The sequence below is a fragment of the Hydra vulgaris genome, chromosome 02, assembly GCF_038396675.1.
Source record: "Hydra vulgaris chromosome 02, alternate assembly HydraT2T_AEP".
Lineage (NCBI taxonomy): Eukaryota > Metazoa > Cnidaria > Hydrozoa > Anthoathecata > Hydridae > Hydra > Hydra vulgaris.
This window is the reverse complement of record NC_088921.1, coordinates 31907463-31924527: the sequence shown is the minus strand read 5'-3', so window position 1 is coordinate 31924527 and position 17065 is coordinate 31907463. Positions and strand designations below refer to the sequence as shown.

General features: G+C 26.8%; 1 long non-coding RNA gene across 1 annotated transcript; it reads right to left on the bottom strand.

The window, feature by feature from the left end:
* Positions 1-7671: 7671 nt before the first annotated feature.
* LOC136076886 (uncharacterized) lies at positions 7672-16834 on the bottom strand. Its single transcript, XR_010636656.1, has 3 exons — positions 16732-16834; positions 8134-8201; positions 7672-7845 (listed from the first exon to the last, which is right to left on the bottom strand). It is a non-coding gene; the product is annotated as an uncharacterized LOC136076886 (long non-coding RNA).
* Between the last annotated feature and the right edge of the window lie 231 nt (positions 16835-17065).

The following is a 17065-nucleotide window of genomic DNA, read 5'->3' as shown; positions in this document are numbered from 1 at the left end:
ATTTCAAAGAGCCGTCGTTACATCGTTACGTCGTTACGTACTTTAAAAAGACTCTATAGCATTCATTGTTACGTTGCTACGCATTTTTGAAAACATTTTATAACATTCACTAATTGGTAGTCGGTAAAATGCGAACTGCGAACCAGTAAAATGCATACTTTTTTGCAAACAAAGGTATTACATTTTAATGACCACTACAATCATGATTTTTAAAAACGTTTGCTCATAAATTTTTTAAGTTAAATTAAATATAATGGTATTTGATATATCTTACTTAAATTAGACTTAAATTATTTTAAATCAGTTATAATTTACGTTTCTGCTAAGTCCATAAAATATATAGCAAAAAAACAATTTAACGGCAAACGGAAAATAAAAAATATTACATCATTAACAACCAATAGATCTATGGTTAGCAAAAAAATTCGCATTTTACCTACTACCTCGCTCATTACTCAATCTACAAATTATTCCAATTATCTATTCTAATGTCATCATAACTCTCAGAAAAATTTTTAACACAACAATACTGTTAATATGAAATAATACTGTTAATATGAAATGGTCTTTCTTTGCTTTGTCCAAATGATGTTTCGTATATTTAAAATTTATTTTCTTTTTTCTAAGTGAATCTAAAATGTTTAGATTTACCAGTTGAAACCTGGGTTTACCAGTAAGCTGGTGAAGAAAACATTAACTGATATATATCAATGATATTTCATTCAGTCGCTGAAAAATTTTGATTTTCAAATGTTAAAAGCTTATATTATATATATGGATATTTATGCAACCTAATCACTTATTTAAACTAATGTTTAAATAAGATAAAATCAATGAATATATTGTAGAATTTTGTTTATTATTTTTCTACCTTCTATAAAAATTTATCATTTAAATTTCAAAGTTGAAAAATTAAAAACAGAATCACAAAACAGAATAAAAAAAAATTTTTGCAAAAACTTTTGACGAGAACGGATGTACTTTTGTTAACTCAACTAAGAATTGCTAAATTTACTGTCTCTCAAATTTACTGTCTCTCAAATTATTAGATACTCATGAGAATACTTTATTGAAAACATTTAAAGGGAAGTTTGATAAAATAATAATTGGGCGTTGTGATAAGGCAAATATTGTCTTTTTTTAGCCCCGGTCATGTAGATTTTATTTATATAAAACGGCATTGTATTCTTTTTTTAATGACAAAATAAATAAATTTAAAAAAAAAAAAATGGAAGTAAAGCTATTAATTCCTTAAGAAGAAAATATAAAACCAAAAAAAGAAACTAGGGAACTAAGGGAATCGGCAGAGATTCTCAGCGAGAAATAAGAATCAATTGTTCAAGAACTTTCTGAAATAAAAAAAAGCAAAACTCAACATCAAACCAAAATGATACAACAAACGTTGTAGCCAAAGTCAAACCGGCTGGATTGGACAGGAAAAAAAAAGACAGGAGCAGAAGAAATAACCTAAGGTTTACGGGAACTAAAGAAGACGAAAATGAAACGTGGGAGTTAAGCGAGGAAAAGATTCAAAATATTTTAAAGTCAAAACTTAGTTTTAAATGTAATGTTTAAATTGAACGGGCACACAGAATGGGGGAAAAAAGTACAACAGAACCATAATTAGGGCCGTCCTTAAAGCTGTTGTATATGCATTTGATTTGGCACATTTAGCATTTCAGTTGGCAAGTTTTGAAGTATAATTGGCGAATGTCAAATATCGAGGACCTTTTTTGTGTGTGTGTGTCTCTACTTGGCAAAAAACACATACGATCCCCCCTCCCACCCAAGAGACCTCTTCGGGACGGCCCTGACCATAATAGTAAAATTTTTAAACTACAAGACAAAAAAACTGCGTTAGATAACTATTTTCAGTTAAAATTATGGAACGAGCGATTTTACGAAACGAAGACAGCGAACTGCGAAGATAGTTATTTAAAGAAGATTTGAGATTTAAAGGTAACCTTAAGTGGTATATAATAAACTTGTAACGCGCGATTAAGATATTTTTTGATCTTAGAGTTATCCCAGTGGGCACAGTACGTTTTTAAAACGTTCTTTAGACGTTTTTATTAGGTTTAAACCTTATAAAAACGTCTAAAAAACGTTTTAAAAACGTACCGTGCCCACTGGGATTATTTTATCTTTATTATTTTCTTAATTATTATTGTTTTCAAATTTTCAAATACTAAAATGAATTCAAATCTCTCAAAAAATTTTGATATTTTTCAACTCACGATTTTATACTTGACAAAGAGTTATCAGGTCTGTTATTGATCAGGATCAAAGTTATTTTAGTGAAACAGATGCTTTACAAAACAACTGCACCTATTTTTATAATTATGAACTAAAAGAATTTCTTAAGCATGATAAATTTAATGCAATTCATATAAATATAAGAAGTTCAAAAAAAATCTTGAAAAGCTTCGCAATAGCTTTGAGGAAAATCTAAGTATTTTTAGAGTAATATGCCTAACTGAAACTTGGTGTAGTTCTGATGACTCAAATTTAGATAAATTTATAATACCGGGCTATAATTTGATTTCATTATAGCGGAAAACTAATAAACGCGGCGGTAGTTTAGTTATTTATGTAAAAGAAAACCTGCGGTATTTTATTAGGCATGACATGAGTATTTCTGACGTCAATAAAGAGGTTTTAATGATTGAAATATTGATCAATGAAACTAAAAAACATTGCGATTAGCTGTTGTTATCGCCCACCTACTGGCGAAATTAGAACTCTTAGTATATTTTAACGTGATGATATTATAAATAAAAGCAACCACGAAAAGAAATTACTTTACATATCAGGTGATCTGAATTTAAATAGCTTTGAGTACCACGTCAAAAAAGACATAAACGAGTTTTATAATAGCCTATTTGAAAATGGAGCATTGTCATTGGTTGGAGCAGTTCCTCTAATAAATAAACCAAATAGAATTACTCAAACAACAACTTCCTTAATTGATAGCATTTTAACCAACGATATTTTATTAAAAGTGACATATTTAATTAATTCCCTATTTTCTTTTTAATAGATATTTATGCGAAAATTTTATATAATGAAAAAAAATCTTTTAAAATACGATTTTTCATAATAAAAACCTAGAATCTTTTAAATATTAACTATCTTTCATTAATTGGGACATTCTTAACTTTTCTGAAGACATTAATTTAATATACAAATCTTTTTTTAAATTTTTTGCGAATTTTATGACATCGGTTTCCCCAAAGTAAAAGTAAGTTACAAACATAAAAAAATTAAATCGCCATGGATTACTGCGGGTATTCTAAGATCTTCTAAAATTAAAAAAAACTTTATATTAAATATTTAAAATCAAACACAACTGAGAGTAAGAACATTTATAAAAATTACGTAACATTATTTGAACACATAAGAAAAAATTCAAAAAAAAAATACTACGCTGATTTACTTGAAAAATACAAATTAAACTCAAATCATACTTGGCAGCTAATAAACGAATATACTGGTAACACTAAGAAAATGTCACAATCTTTGCCCTCAGCTATTAAAGTAGATGGTAATCTTTTTCTTGATCAAAAAACAATTGCTTCCAAATTTAATAAATATTTTGTATTTGTAGGACCAAACCTAGCCGAAAAAATTCTAAACCCTAAAAAATTAATAAAGGAAACATATGACCCTTTAAACTCGTATCTACATTTTTTGATTCGTCTTTTGAAAAGTTTGGAATTGCTTTTAAATTGTTAAAACCAAATAAAGCAGTTTTCCTGATGATGTCAATCTGAATATTATTATAAGCTGTGTTTATAAGACCTTTTTAAAGACATACTTTTCCAAATTTTTAAATGCTCTATTAATCAGGGAGTTTTTCCTGATTTAAATATAGCAAAAATTGTTCCTATATTTAAAGAAGGAGAAAAAGCTAATGTAAAACACTATCGTTCAAATTCCACCCTCTCTGTTATTTCTAATATTTTAGATAGAATTTTGTACATTAGAATATACAACCACCTTTTAGCAAACAAATTATTATAATACATGTAATATGGTTTCAAAAAAAATAGTTCAACAGAATATGCTATTATATAGCTTACTAGAAGTATTTAAGACTCATTTGAAAAATTTAAATTCACATTGGATATATTTATCGATTAAGCGAAAGCGTTTGATAAAATTGATCATAAAATTCTTGCTAAAAAATTAAAATATTATGGTATAACAGGTAATGTTTTAAAATGGTTTAAAAGTTATTTAACTAATCGTAAATAATTTGTTCACTCCGATGAAACACTTTCATCAAATTTGTTAAATTTTTTATTTTTTTTGTTGTTTTTATTATTTCAGTTTAAAAAGTCAGTAGTTATACAATAAAATAAACTATTAAAATACTTTTAAAAATATATAAATATAGCAGACTAACAATATAAACTAAGTTTCCGAAAGAAGATCACAAGGATCTTGTCATCGGGACCTTATAAAATATAATAAAATATATAGTTTTTTACATCTTTTTTAATATTTTTTATTTACAATAATTGTGAAGTGCAAGGTGTTATGAAAAATACATATTTATTAATCTTTTACACGAGTTAAACTGTAAATAATAAAAACTAGCAAAATATTGTAAACAATATAAAATACAAAACGTGAGAAAAAAAAAAAAAAAAGTTCACAAGTTAAGTTAAAATAACAAGAAATTAAATTTTTTCAAGTGATTAGTATTATTGTAAAATGTTATCTTGAGAAAGAATAAAATTTTTTGCTTTGTTTTTAAAAACATGAAGAGAATTAGTTAGATCAAAAACAAAATTTGGCAAAACAAGTTTATTCCACAGGTGTGGTGCACGATCGGCAAGACAGAATTGATTAAAATTTGTGTGACAAAAAGGTTTTTTTACAAAATTTATATTTCTAAGTTCGTATTTGTTGGTTGGTTTTAAATTGAGGAGATCTTTAAAGACTGGAGGAGATAGATTGTTTTTCCACATATAAACAAAACATAAAATTTTTAAAACGTTGAGTTCATATATATTTAAAATTCTCATTTCAATAAAGTAAGGTTTACAATGAGAAAAACGATCAGCAAAGTTAATTATGCGAATTGCCCGTTTCTGACAGCGTTAAAGACGTTGTAGTTTACTTTTTTCATTACTTCCCCAGGCAATATTTGCATAGTTTAAGTAACAATGAATAAATGAGAAATAGAGTTGTCTTAAATTTATCTTATTGAGATAACTTCGAGCTTTGTATAAAACTCCAATGTTTTTAGAGACTTTAGAGCATATATAATTAATGTGTTGATTACAAGTAATTTTCTCATCGAGATAAACACCTATTAATTTGGTGACGGAATCTCTTTTAATTTTAATATTGTCAATAAAGATTTGAGGCAAGTTTGAGGGTAAGAAATTTTTTTTCTTAAGCGAATGAAAAAGTGCCAATTAGTTTTTTCGGTGTTTAGTGTTAGTTTATTACATTTGAACCAGTGGGACAAATGTTCAAGTTTTTTATTTGCTGTAGCAAAAAGTTCGTTAATATCACTCTTAGAGACAAATAAATTAGTATCATTTGCGAACATGATGCTCATCAGGTTAGTTGCTTTATTTAGATCGTTTATATAGGTTAAAAAAAGGAGTGGTCCAAGGATTGAACCTTGTGGAACCCCGCATGTCATATTTAGACAATTGTTTTGATAGCTGTCATTACCAATAACAAATTGTTTTCTATTCGATAAGTAACTTTTGAACCACCTTAACACTTGTTTATTTATTCCATAGTATTTCAGCTTTTCAAGTAAAATGTGATGGTTGACCGTATCGAAGGCTTTCGCTAGGTCAACCAAAATACCTAAAGTATATTTTGATTGTTCAAAAGATTTTGAGATTTCATTTACAAATCGGATGATGGCATGCTCCGTTGAGTTGTCCTTTTTAAAACCAAACTGATTAGCGTATAGTAAGTTATTTTTGTCAAGATGTTTGTATACTCTGTTACGCATAATTCTTTCTAAAACTTTCGAAAAGATAGAAAGCACAGAGATGGGGTGATAGTTTGTTATTTTAGATTGATCGCCCTCTTTATAAATAGGTGTCACTTTAGCAATTTTTATTTGCTCTAAAAAAATTCCTTGTTTAATTGATGCGCTATTACATGATATTACATGTAGAGTTTCTCAAGGATCTGTTTAAAGATGTTTAAATGTATTTTTATAACCAGAGAAAAGCTTTTCTCTCATAAAATTAGATTGAACGTTAACTATAAAACGGGTGTTTTATTTAGGCTAAAACCTTTTAAATTAAAAAAAATAAAAGATATAAATATTTTCTTAAATAAATACTTAAGATTATGGTGTATTTAAATAAACACTTAAGATTATGGTGTATTTAAATAAACACTTAAGATTATGGTTTAAATGTCAACACCAAATGAAATTTAATAAGATTATAAAAGTTTCAAAATGGGAGTTTTTTTTGCCAAAATACGCACAATTTGTTGTGGGTATTTTTGAAAAAAACTCTACGCTGTGGGTGTTTTTGTTAATTTATGACTTGGCTGTGTAACTGCACGCATTATTTTTTGACTGTTACACCAGTTTGATTTAACTATAGTTATGTATAAACCTATCATACTCAAACCAAACCACTCAAAAAGATTACAACCACTTGTAACTTCAAAACTTCAAACCACTCAAAAAGATTACAAAAATAACAAGCTCATGTATTTGCATTTCAGAGGTAATTTCAGAAGTTGATATTGATAGAACTTCAATACAACCTGAACTTAAAACATTGTTTAGTTTTAATTGGAATGTCAATTATAAGGTTGCAATAAAACGATGCGATACATCCTTTTCAGTGAAAGGCTGCATGACACCAATGAACCATCACTGGTGACTATAAGCACCGGTGATGATTCAGCTCTACTTCGTAAGAAAAAGAAATGTAAATGAAAATGATCAAACTAATTTCTACAAAAAAATCCACACATATAAAGATATGATAAAGAATAATTCGAATTGCAAATGATACCAGTTTTTACATGAAACCGTTCGCATAAATTGGACAGCAAATCTTTACAAGTGTTCGTCAGCATACCCAGTGAAAAAGCGCACATGGGATACGCGTGGATTTTTTCCACATGTAACCCATGTGGGGATTATTATTTTGTCCCATGTGGGTTTCATATGGTAAATCCCACATGGATTCCATATGGTAAATCCCATATGGGATACGCGTGGGTTTTTACCACATGTAACCCATATGGGGATTATTATTTTGTCCCATGTGGGTTTCATATGGTAAATCCCACATGGGTTTTATGTGGTAAATCCTACATGGGATATAGGTGGAAAATACGACATGTTATGGATCTTAAATGCGACATATTTTATTCCAAATGGTATAAAAGTAGTCAATACTAGACAAATGAAAGTCCGAATGCTTCTATGATAATTTTAAAAATTCTTTTAATTTAAAAATTACTTAAATAGTAATTTAAAATTAATCATCGAAGCTTTCAGAGAGGCTTAACTTAATCTGGTATTTGCTACTTTATCCCATTCGGTATTCAAAACGTGTAGCATTTTTGATCTTTTACATGTGATGTTTTCCACCTATAACCGATGTGGGATTTACCTTAAACTATTATGACGAAATTTTATAAAATTAAAAAACGTGTTGCCAAATGAATTTATTTAAAAATAAATGCTATTAATCAATACATCCGAAACGAATATTAAAAATATTATTTTTTCTTTTGCGATTTACACGCCGTTTTTTGTCAATTGAATTAATTAAATCGCTTCGGCTTGTGTAATACCAAGGTTTTTAGTATCTTCTAACTTTCTTCAAACATTTTCTAAAAAAAAAAAAAAATATAAATACAAATATATATAAATATAAATATAAATATAAATATAAATATATATATATATATATATATATATATATATATATATATATATATATATATAGAGAGAGAGAGAGAGAGAAAGAGAGAGAGAGAGAGAGAGAGAGAGAGAGAGAGAGAAAAAAAGCAATTTTAATAAGGAACCTTATTAGTCGAGCAATTTTAATTATTAGCCAGTTTGAAGTTATTAATGACTACAATATTTCACAATTAATTATTTCCTAATTTATTACTTACAATGACTAACGTTTATGCGTAATTGAACACATATTATGCGTAATGATCTTGAACCCATGAGGAGAATCCTGAAAAAAAGTGATCAATAAGGAAAAGTAGTTAAACAAAAAAACGAAAACAAAAATGTAAAAACCTACTTTTTCAATGATGTAGACTTCTATAATAACAGGCCTTGACATCGCGCAAAATGCCGTAAAAACTGAAGGCCGATTAAACTTTCACTTTTACTTATATTGATATATTTTTATATTAGGTAGGGTGTAATGGCAGCCTATGTTTTCTAATAATAATCTCTAGTAAAAACGGAAATATAAAAAGAAAACCAAAAAATTGTTAAAAGATAACCATATTTTTCGTATTTCAAATTTCATTAAGAATATTTATGTAATATTAAATAGTATCAATAACAAGCAGAACCATAACAAAGTATATATCTATATATTAGAAAGATAACTGTATTTTTAATTTTTTTTGCTAAAAATGGTAACAATAAAAATCACCAACAATAAAAAACACCAATAAAAGTTGATTCAAGCAAAAAAAAAGTTTTATCAATATATCTCAACAGGGTTAAAGTCCTTATACTTGGCAACTTGTAGTCAATACACATACAATCATATAAACTTCGTCGCATAGCAAAATACTCATATGCTCTACATATAATATCTGAAGTATATAAAACTTCACCAACATTAACTTTTCTCATAGCATTAAGGTGTTCGAATAGAATATTTGATTGAAGCGAACTTTCTTTATTTTTTAAAAATCTAACTGCTTCAAATAAAGCTGATTTTGTTTTTATTAACTTTAATTTGTTTACAGCTAAATATGAAATATTACAAATTGTGCCATTATGGTTAGCTACAAATGAATAATCATTGAAAATTACTAAAATAAATAATGAAACACCAAGTTTGTACATTTTTGATTGTATGTGTAAACTTTTTTTATTAAGCTGGAAAACAATAACATCGTTATTATCACTTGACAAAGATTGAATATCGTCAAATATAATTTCATCCTCTTTTAGAAAATCATTTAACTCATCTGGTAAAATGCTTCGAAAACCGCTTGAAGTTACATTTTTTCTAACTTTACTTGCTGGTGTGGCTAAACAACTAGGCGGAATATTTTAAAAACAGATGGTGGGTTTAAAGGTCGTTGCTTCCCATATTTGCTTTCAAAAGGTGCTTCATTTGGCCAATGCAGTTGACATAATGCTGTATAGTCTGTAACAATAAAACCAGTTCTTGGGATAGCTTCACTACATCTTTTTCTCTCCTCTAGATTCTTCGGGAAATTATAAATTAATATTTTTGTCGTAGTTGAGTATTGATATTTTTGTTGTAGTTGTAATTGATATTGTAGTTGTATAAATTGATATTTTTGTTGTAGTTGAGATAGTTCGACTTGCAAAGAGATACACAGCATTTGAAAGGCATTTTTAAGGCATTTTAATTATTAAAAAAACTTATCGTTAGTTTGACAATATTATTACCTTACAAAGTTAACGCCTTGAACCTTACATCAACATCAAGACAATAACAACGTTATTGTCTTGATGTTGGGCTATCTAATTTATAAACCAATCACATTTTAAAGATTTATTAAAAAAGAGCGAACACAAACTTTCATCTAATGTTAAAAGATGAAAATGTTAACACAGTATTAGGAATTGGCCTTCAGTTTAACAACTTTGTTGCGCGATGTCAAGGCCTGTTATTATAGAAGGCCGCGGTCACACATAATATAATATTCTGAAACTAATAAACAAACATCTAAATTTCTATAAGTAAATTTATTCTTTGATCATTGCCTTCATATCCTATCTTATTTTCATATCATAATCTATTATGGAATTATTTATATAACATATCACAACAATATTATTAAATTTGTGATGTTCAAATATCATATGAACATTCTCTAACATGTTCATATGATATTTGAATATAGTTCTTGAGTATATTATCTGCAAACAATTGACTGATGCAAGTTCTAATGTTGTCAAAAACCAAGCATGCATGCATGGGACACTGCAGTGTCCCACAAAGAAATGCAGGTTTGAAAGTCAAATTTTCTTTATTAAAAAAAAAAAAAAAAAATAGGGAGGAGATAAGGAGGTTTCTGTAACTTTTTTTAGGCTCCAAAACTTTTAACTTTATATATAATAAGGTTCATAAAACTTAAGGGACTAACGAAGTACATTGAGGAACAAAAACAGGATATTTACTGAAACTTTTAAATTTTTAATCTGGAGTACCACAGTGTAATTGGGAATAAAGTCTTTGGGTCCAGTATTCAAAGTAATATGATCTAAAGTAATATATAAATTAAATAAAATGCTTTAAAATGCATGCAGTTATACATATAACTCCTGATAGTTAACTATATGTATAACTAGTTATACATAAAATTTATTATATAAACTTATTTTTTAAGGTTATGCTTGAACAAATTAGAACCAATTAATTCAAATTCAAGATTTAGTTCAAGTTCAAGTTATTTGTTCATTGTTTTTTCACTATTTTATATTTATTTGTTCAAATTTTTTAACTAGTACTATTTCTTACTACAGTAAGAATATTTATCCTTGTTGAACGTGATTTTATTAGTAACTTAATTTTACTATCAACATATTTTGACAACACCCTTTACATTTTAAATGATGACAGCTTTACTTTTCAATTGATGTTAAATTTATTACGTTTCAATAACTCAGATTGAATTTTAACTGAATTATTGTAAGCTTTGTAAGGGTTTGTTGTATCTCAAATGGTGTTGTAAATAAAGTAAAAATAATATATATATATATATATATATATATATATATATATATATATATATATATATATATATATATATATATAGTATATATATATATATATATATATATATATATATATATATATATATATATATATATATATATATATATATATATATATATATATATATATATATATATATATATATATATAGTATTTAGGCTATGGGATCATCCATAAATGATGCCAGTAGATAGAGGGGCAGTGTGAGTTTAGCAATAATTGACAATGGGGAGGAGATGTTGAGACCAAAATAATGTCAATTAAAAAATTGAATTAAAAAAAAAAGTAAAATATTTTATTTTAAAAAAAAGTAAAACAATTTATGCTAGCTATGAGCAGGTTTTAGAGGTATTTACACCAACAATGTGGTCTAAAAACTTCTTGCTTTTGTTGCTTAAAACTGTAGAGGATCATAGGAAAAACAATTTATATTCAGAAATTAGCTTGCTTATCTGAAAGAACAATTTACGCATTTTTTTTTTTACTTTTAGTACTGTTGAGAATAAATGTATAACTGAACCAGAAAAAAATTGATGGTATATGCATTTTTTATATTATATTAAAAATTCAGATATACCATCATAATACGATAACAAAAACTGACATCATTTTCAATGGGAAATGGCAAAAAATTGACTGAGTTTGATAAAGGGTGAAGTTGTTCAACAAACCGGGTCATCATCTGACATCATTATGCATAGATGACCCTACAATTTAAGTAAAATAAGTAATCAATTTGCCATATTTCTCTTTAGAAAGTGTAAGAAAAAAGCATTGTTATGCTGAGAACCTACCTATTGAGCAAGCTTTGACCACCTATTTTACAAATTTGAGAGACAGAAGTGGAAGTGCGAATCCCAAAAGAACTAATAACAATGCTCTAAATTGATTTTAACTTTGTAGACTAGCATTAATATAGTATTTAGTAATAATACATGATTTTTATAATTTGTATTTATTTCCATTAATTATCAGTTGTCAGTCTCTATTTTATAAAATGAATTAAAAAACTATTTATTTATAGTATAATATTAATACATAAATACTAGTTTCCTAATGCTATTATCATCACAATGTTAATGGTATTCGTTTTAAAGTGAAATTTTGTATCAATTTTATTGTTTTAATGTTATATTTATATATATATATATATATATATATATATATATATATATATATATATATATATATATATATTACTTTTACTTTATTTACAACACCATTTGATATACAACAAACCCCTACAAAGCTATATATATATATATATATATATATATATATATATATATATATATATATATATATATATATATATATATATATATATATATATATATATATATATATATATATATATATATATATATATATATATATATATATATATATATATATATAATTACTTTTACTTTATTTACAACACCATTTGATATACAACAAACCCCTACAAAGCTTTCAATAATTCAGTTAAGATTCAATCTGAGTTATTGAAACGTAATAAATTTAACATCAATAACAACATAAAATCACGTTCAACAATGATAAACATTCTTACTGTAGTAAAATATAGTACTAACTGATAAATTTGAACAAATAAATATAAAATTAACAAAAACAATGAATAAATAAAAACATTAACTTGAACTTTAACTAAATCTTGAATTTGAATTAATTGGTACTAATTTATTCAAGCATAACCTTAAAAAATAAGTTTTTATAACAAATTATATGTATAAATAGTTATACATATAATTAACTATCAGGAGTTATATGTATAACTATATGCATTTTAAAGCATATTATTTTATTTAAACATTACTTAGATCGTATTACTTTGAAAATTGGATCCAGAAGCTTTATTATCAATAACACTGTGGTACTCCAGATTAAAAATTGAAAAGTTTCTGTAAACATCCTGTTTTTGTTTCTCAATGTAGTTCGTAAGTCTCTTAAGTCTTAAGGACCTTATTATATCTAAAGTTAAAAGTTTTGGAGCATAAAAAAAGTTACAGAAACCCATCCTATTTTTTTCTTTTTTAATAGAGAAAATTAGGAATTCTTTGACTTTCAAACCTGCATTTCTTTGTGGGACACTGCAGTGTCCCATGCATGCAAGATTGGTTTTTGACAACATTTTAACTTGCATCAGTTAATTGTTTGCAAATAATTTACTCAAGATCTATATTCAAATAACTATAATATTATCCTAATAATACGTCTATTTGCACAAATCTTAATCTTATTTCTATAAGGAAAGATAAAAATTATTCGCGGTACTTACATACTTGCTTGCCATTATCTTTATTAATATAAAATAATTTCTCACAAAATAGACGTAACGCAATGCAATGTCGATTTAAAAAATTTTTTTTTAGTTTTTTTTTAGTTTCCAGCTTTTAAATTAATTCCCATGCAAATCCCACAGGAAACCCACGTGGGATTTCCCATGTGTGTAAATACCATATGGTTCCCACATGTAACCCATGTGGGATTACCCACATGGGTTTAAGGTGACAAATTTCCATACGGATACCACATGGGAAAATCCGTCCCACATAAATCCCATAAATCCCACACGGAACCCACGCGGAACCCATGTGGGACGCGGTTTTATTTTTCACTGGGTCATCTGTTAATACAAAATCAGGATCATTTGATGTGGAAGGCATGTTTTCTTCTTTTTCTTCTATTTCTACTTTATTTGTGCCTTCATTTTCTGTTTCTACCAACAACTTTGTGGTGGAGTAGGAACTGGTAAACAATCCAAATGTGTAATAAGTTAAATGGCAGATGAAAGATTCGAATATTTGACTGTTTCTATTTTCTTCATTGACAAACCTGCCTTAATGGGTGGGGTCAAGCAGAAATAGAGGTCTTACGTGTAGTTTTTAGGCTTTCTCCATACCATAGAAATAGCAAAAGCCAAAGATCTTTTTTTATTTTTTAACCGAACAAGAGCTACAACATATATGTGGAGTGCATAACTTATCCTGGTCCCCAACCTTCATATCGAAGTAATACGGGTAATCAGTCTTCACAAGAGGTTTCATAGTTCTTTTTTGTGAGGAAAATGTTATTTCATCACAAATGAAACAAAAACTGTCTAATAAATTAACACACACTTCCTTGGCATGTTGATTTGTCAAGTTTTACACTAGTAAATAAAAAAATAAAAAATTAAGAATAGATTTGACCAAAAACTTTAGCAAACACACATAACTAATATCACAAGTTTTAAGCATGAATAAAACATTATGGTTAGTCAAAAACAAATAAAAATTTTTTTTTCAAAAAATGAAAATTTATACCCTTGAGAGAAAATTTTTGTTTTTATTTCTTAAACTAGAGCTAATATGTGATTTTTAACGTCATTTTTGAATTCATCAGGTGAAAATACAGAAGAAATGACTAATTTTGGTTTCTAAACAAAATCACTGTTGGACAGTGTATTCAGCAAATGTAGTTGCTGATCATTTTTTTTTAGTATATTTTTAAACTTGTTGCAAAACATTTTTAAAAAATGGTATCGTTTTACAAAATAAATAAAGGTTATGATATTATCTTTCCATTTTTTTAAAATAAAAAATAAAAAAAAATAAGCTATATTTTTTATTCTTCTTAGAATCTTAAAAGGACCCTATAAGAAATAAACTTCAAGAGGTTCTCGTGACTTAATGTTTTTTTTTTAAATAATGAAGTATTAATTAACATTTAATTAATATGCTTATAAAATTTTACTACAATCTAAATTATCAATGTAATAATAAAGGCAATAATCAAATTACTTTTGTGTAAGATCTTCGAGTTTTTTATTTTTTTATACTTATTGCTGTATTGACATTTCAAATGTTTGATTTATTTAATAAAGAAGACATTTAAAATGTCTACTTTATTAAATAAATTAAACATTTGAAATGTCATACAGTAACAAGTATCCTTGGGGTAGCGATCGCGTCACAAAACGTATTACCGTCTTTGTAGGGGGAAAACATTGAACAAAACACGTTATTAGCGCGTTTTGTTTAATGCCTTAATCCGGCTCTAAAAGAAAAAAAATACTAAGCAAAACGTGTTTAAGTCAAGTTTTTAAAAATGCTTAAGAGTTGCTTTTGGACAATCAAGCAATATTAAAACTTCTCTAGAGCTAAAATATTATTTGATACCAAAAGATCAATTACGTCGTAAACTTTGGATTGAAGCAATCAGTCGTAATGATATTGACAAAGAAGGGAATATTATTGAAAACAAGCTATCAGGTACTTGGCAATCACGTTTTACGGAACCGATTTTTGTGCTAAAATTTTTTGCCAGGTTTTTCTCTTCAAAGTTAGCGTGCTTGAGGAAAGCTTTGTGGAATAATTTTTTAGTATTCGTTATCAACATAGATTATTTTTAGAAAGAAGAATATTTGAAGTATTAGTTCGATATGGTTTTAATTGAAGGGCTTATTGTAAAACAATGATAAGCCACACTTTTTTCAAAAATGAGTTATTATCATTTATATAATCATAAATAGTATACGAAATTTTTATTTATTTTTTTTGTCCAATATCCATTAATATTTTTATCATATAATATCCATTAGTATTTTTATGATGATTTGAGAGAATTATAATTTGAGAGAATAATAGGTAAGCACTGATTTTATAGATTTAAATAAAGCTTAAAAGTCCTTTTTCTCAAATATTTGTTTTTGTGGCTTGTCATTGTTTCACAATTAGCTCTTCAACTATACTCACTTGATATATTAACGAGCTTATTGATGTCAATATTTTGGTCGAACTTCTGTGGTGAAATTAATGTCCAGGGTATAGTCTTTTTTTTTTCTATCCAAATTTTTTTTTTAAGTTATTCATTTACCTATGCACCTGCCAAATTTCGTTGAAAAATATTTTGTTGCAGTCACCCTATTTCTTGCTGCACTTTTGTTACCTAATTTACATTTTCCCTAATGTTAGCGCGGTAGACAGAGGGGTCCATTGATTACACAGGTCAACAAAAAAAATTTTTTTTTCTGGTTCCGAGCAAACAATTTGTTTTTTGTATAGCATTTCTCATTTTGATTTCAAATATGTAACTCTTTTTTTACTATCAAGTCAAGTTGTAAAGATATTTAGGTTCAAATCTTAAGCATTTAGGGTAAAGTCCCTAATATTGTCGAAAAAAAAGTTATTCAAAAGTATGTCAACCTGGGTCTCAAAAGAAGCGTATTTTCATGATGGGTGACAGTTTTTTTTATAATCCAATTAATGGAGAGTTGTATCGACAGACGATCTCACACCCAAATGAAAAAGCCTAAGGTTTTTTCAAAAAAGGGACCTAGTTTTAATAAATGTCTTTTCACAAGTTTTTAGGCTTTGTCAAACTTTTCAAGAAGATTTGGTTAAAAACGGCAAAAAATGTATTAAAAATTTAGAAGAAACTCGTTACTCAAATAGATAATCATTTTCAATTTTTTTGAGGTTATTTAATAAGTTTAAAAGAGGTTTAATTATTTAAGGTTTTTAATGAAGAGTGGAAACCCTGTAACACATTAATAAAATAAGAAACCATTATGTTTAATAACTAATGAGGTATAATAATCTAAATTATTAAAACTTTTTTTAGTAAAGAACTATGTTTTACAGCATTATCAATAATGTTGTCATCATTAACCTTTTTAGAATTAAAATAGAAAACCTATAAGTCATAAACCTATTTAGAATCAAATAGGTATTTTGCTGTCATTAATTAAAAAATATAAATATGTAAGAAAATCATAACTTACAAGTTATAACAACCAAGAGTATTTAAAACAATTAATTACGTCAACATATTGAATAGGTGAACTTAATGTTTTAAACATCTCATCAATTTTGGTACATTTTTTTGCTTCGTTAACCAATGTTATTTTGCTTCATTAACCAATGTTATTTTGCTTCATTAACCAATGTTATTTTGCTTCGTTAACCAATGTTATTTTGTTACGCTCTCTTTGTTTTTCCGTACCTCCATGAAATTTTTTTTTATTAGAGTGCTCCATTTATTACGCGTTTGTTAAACTTATTTCTGATGACTTAATTAACTGACAGAATATTTAAGTTAAAAGTTGTAACTAAATG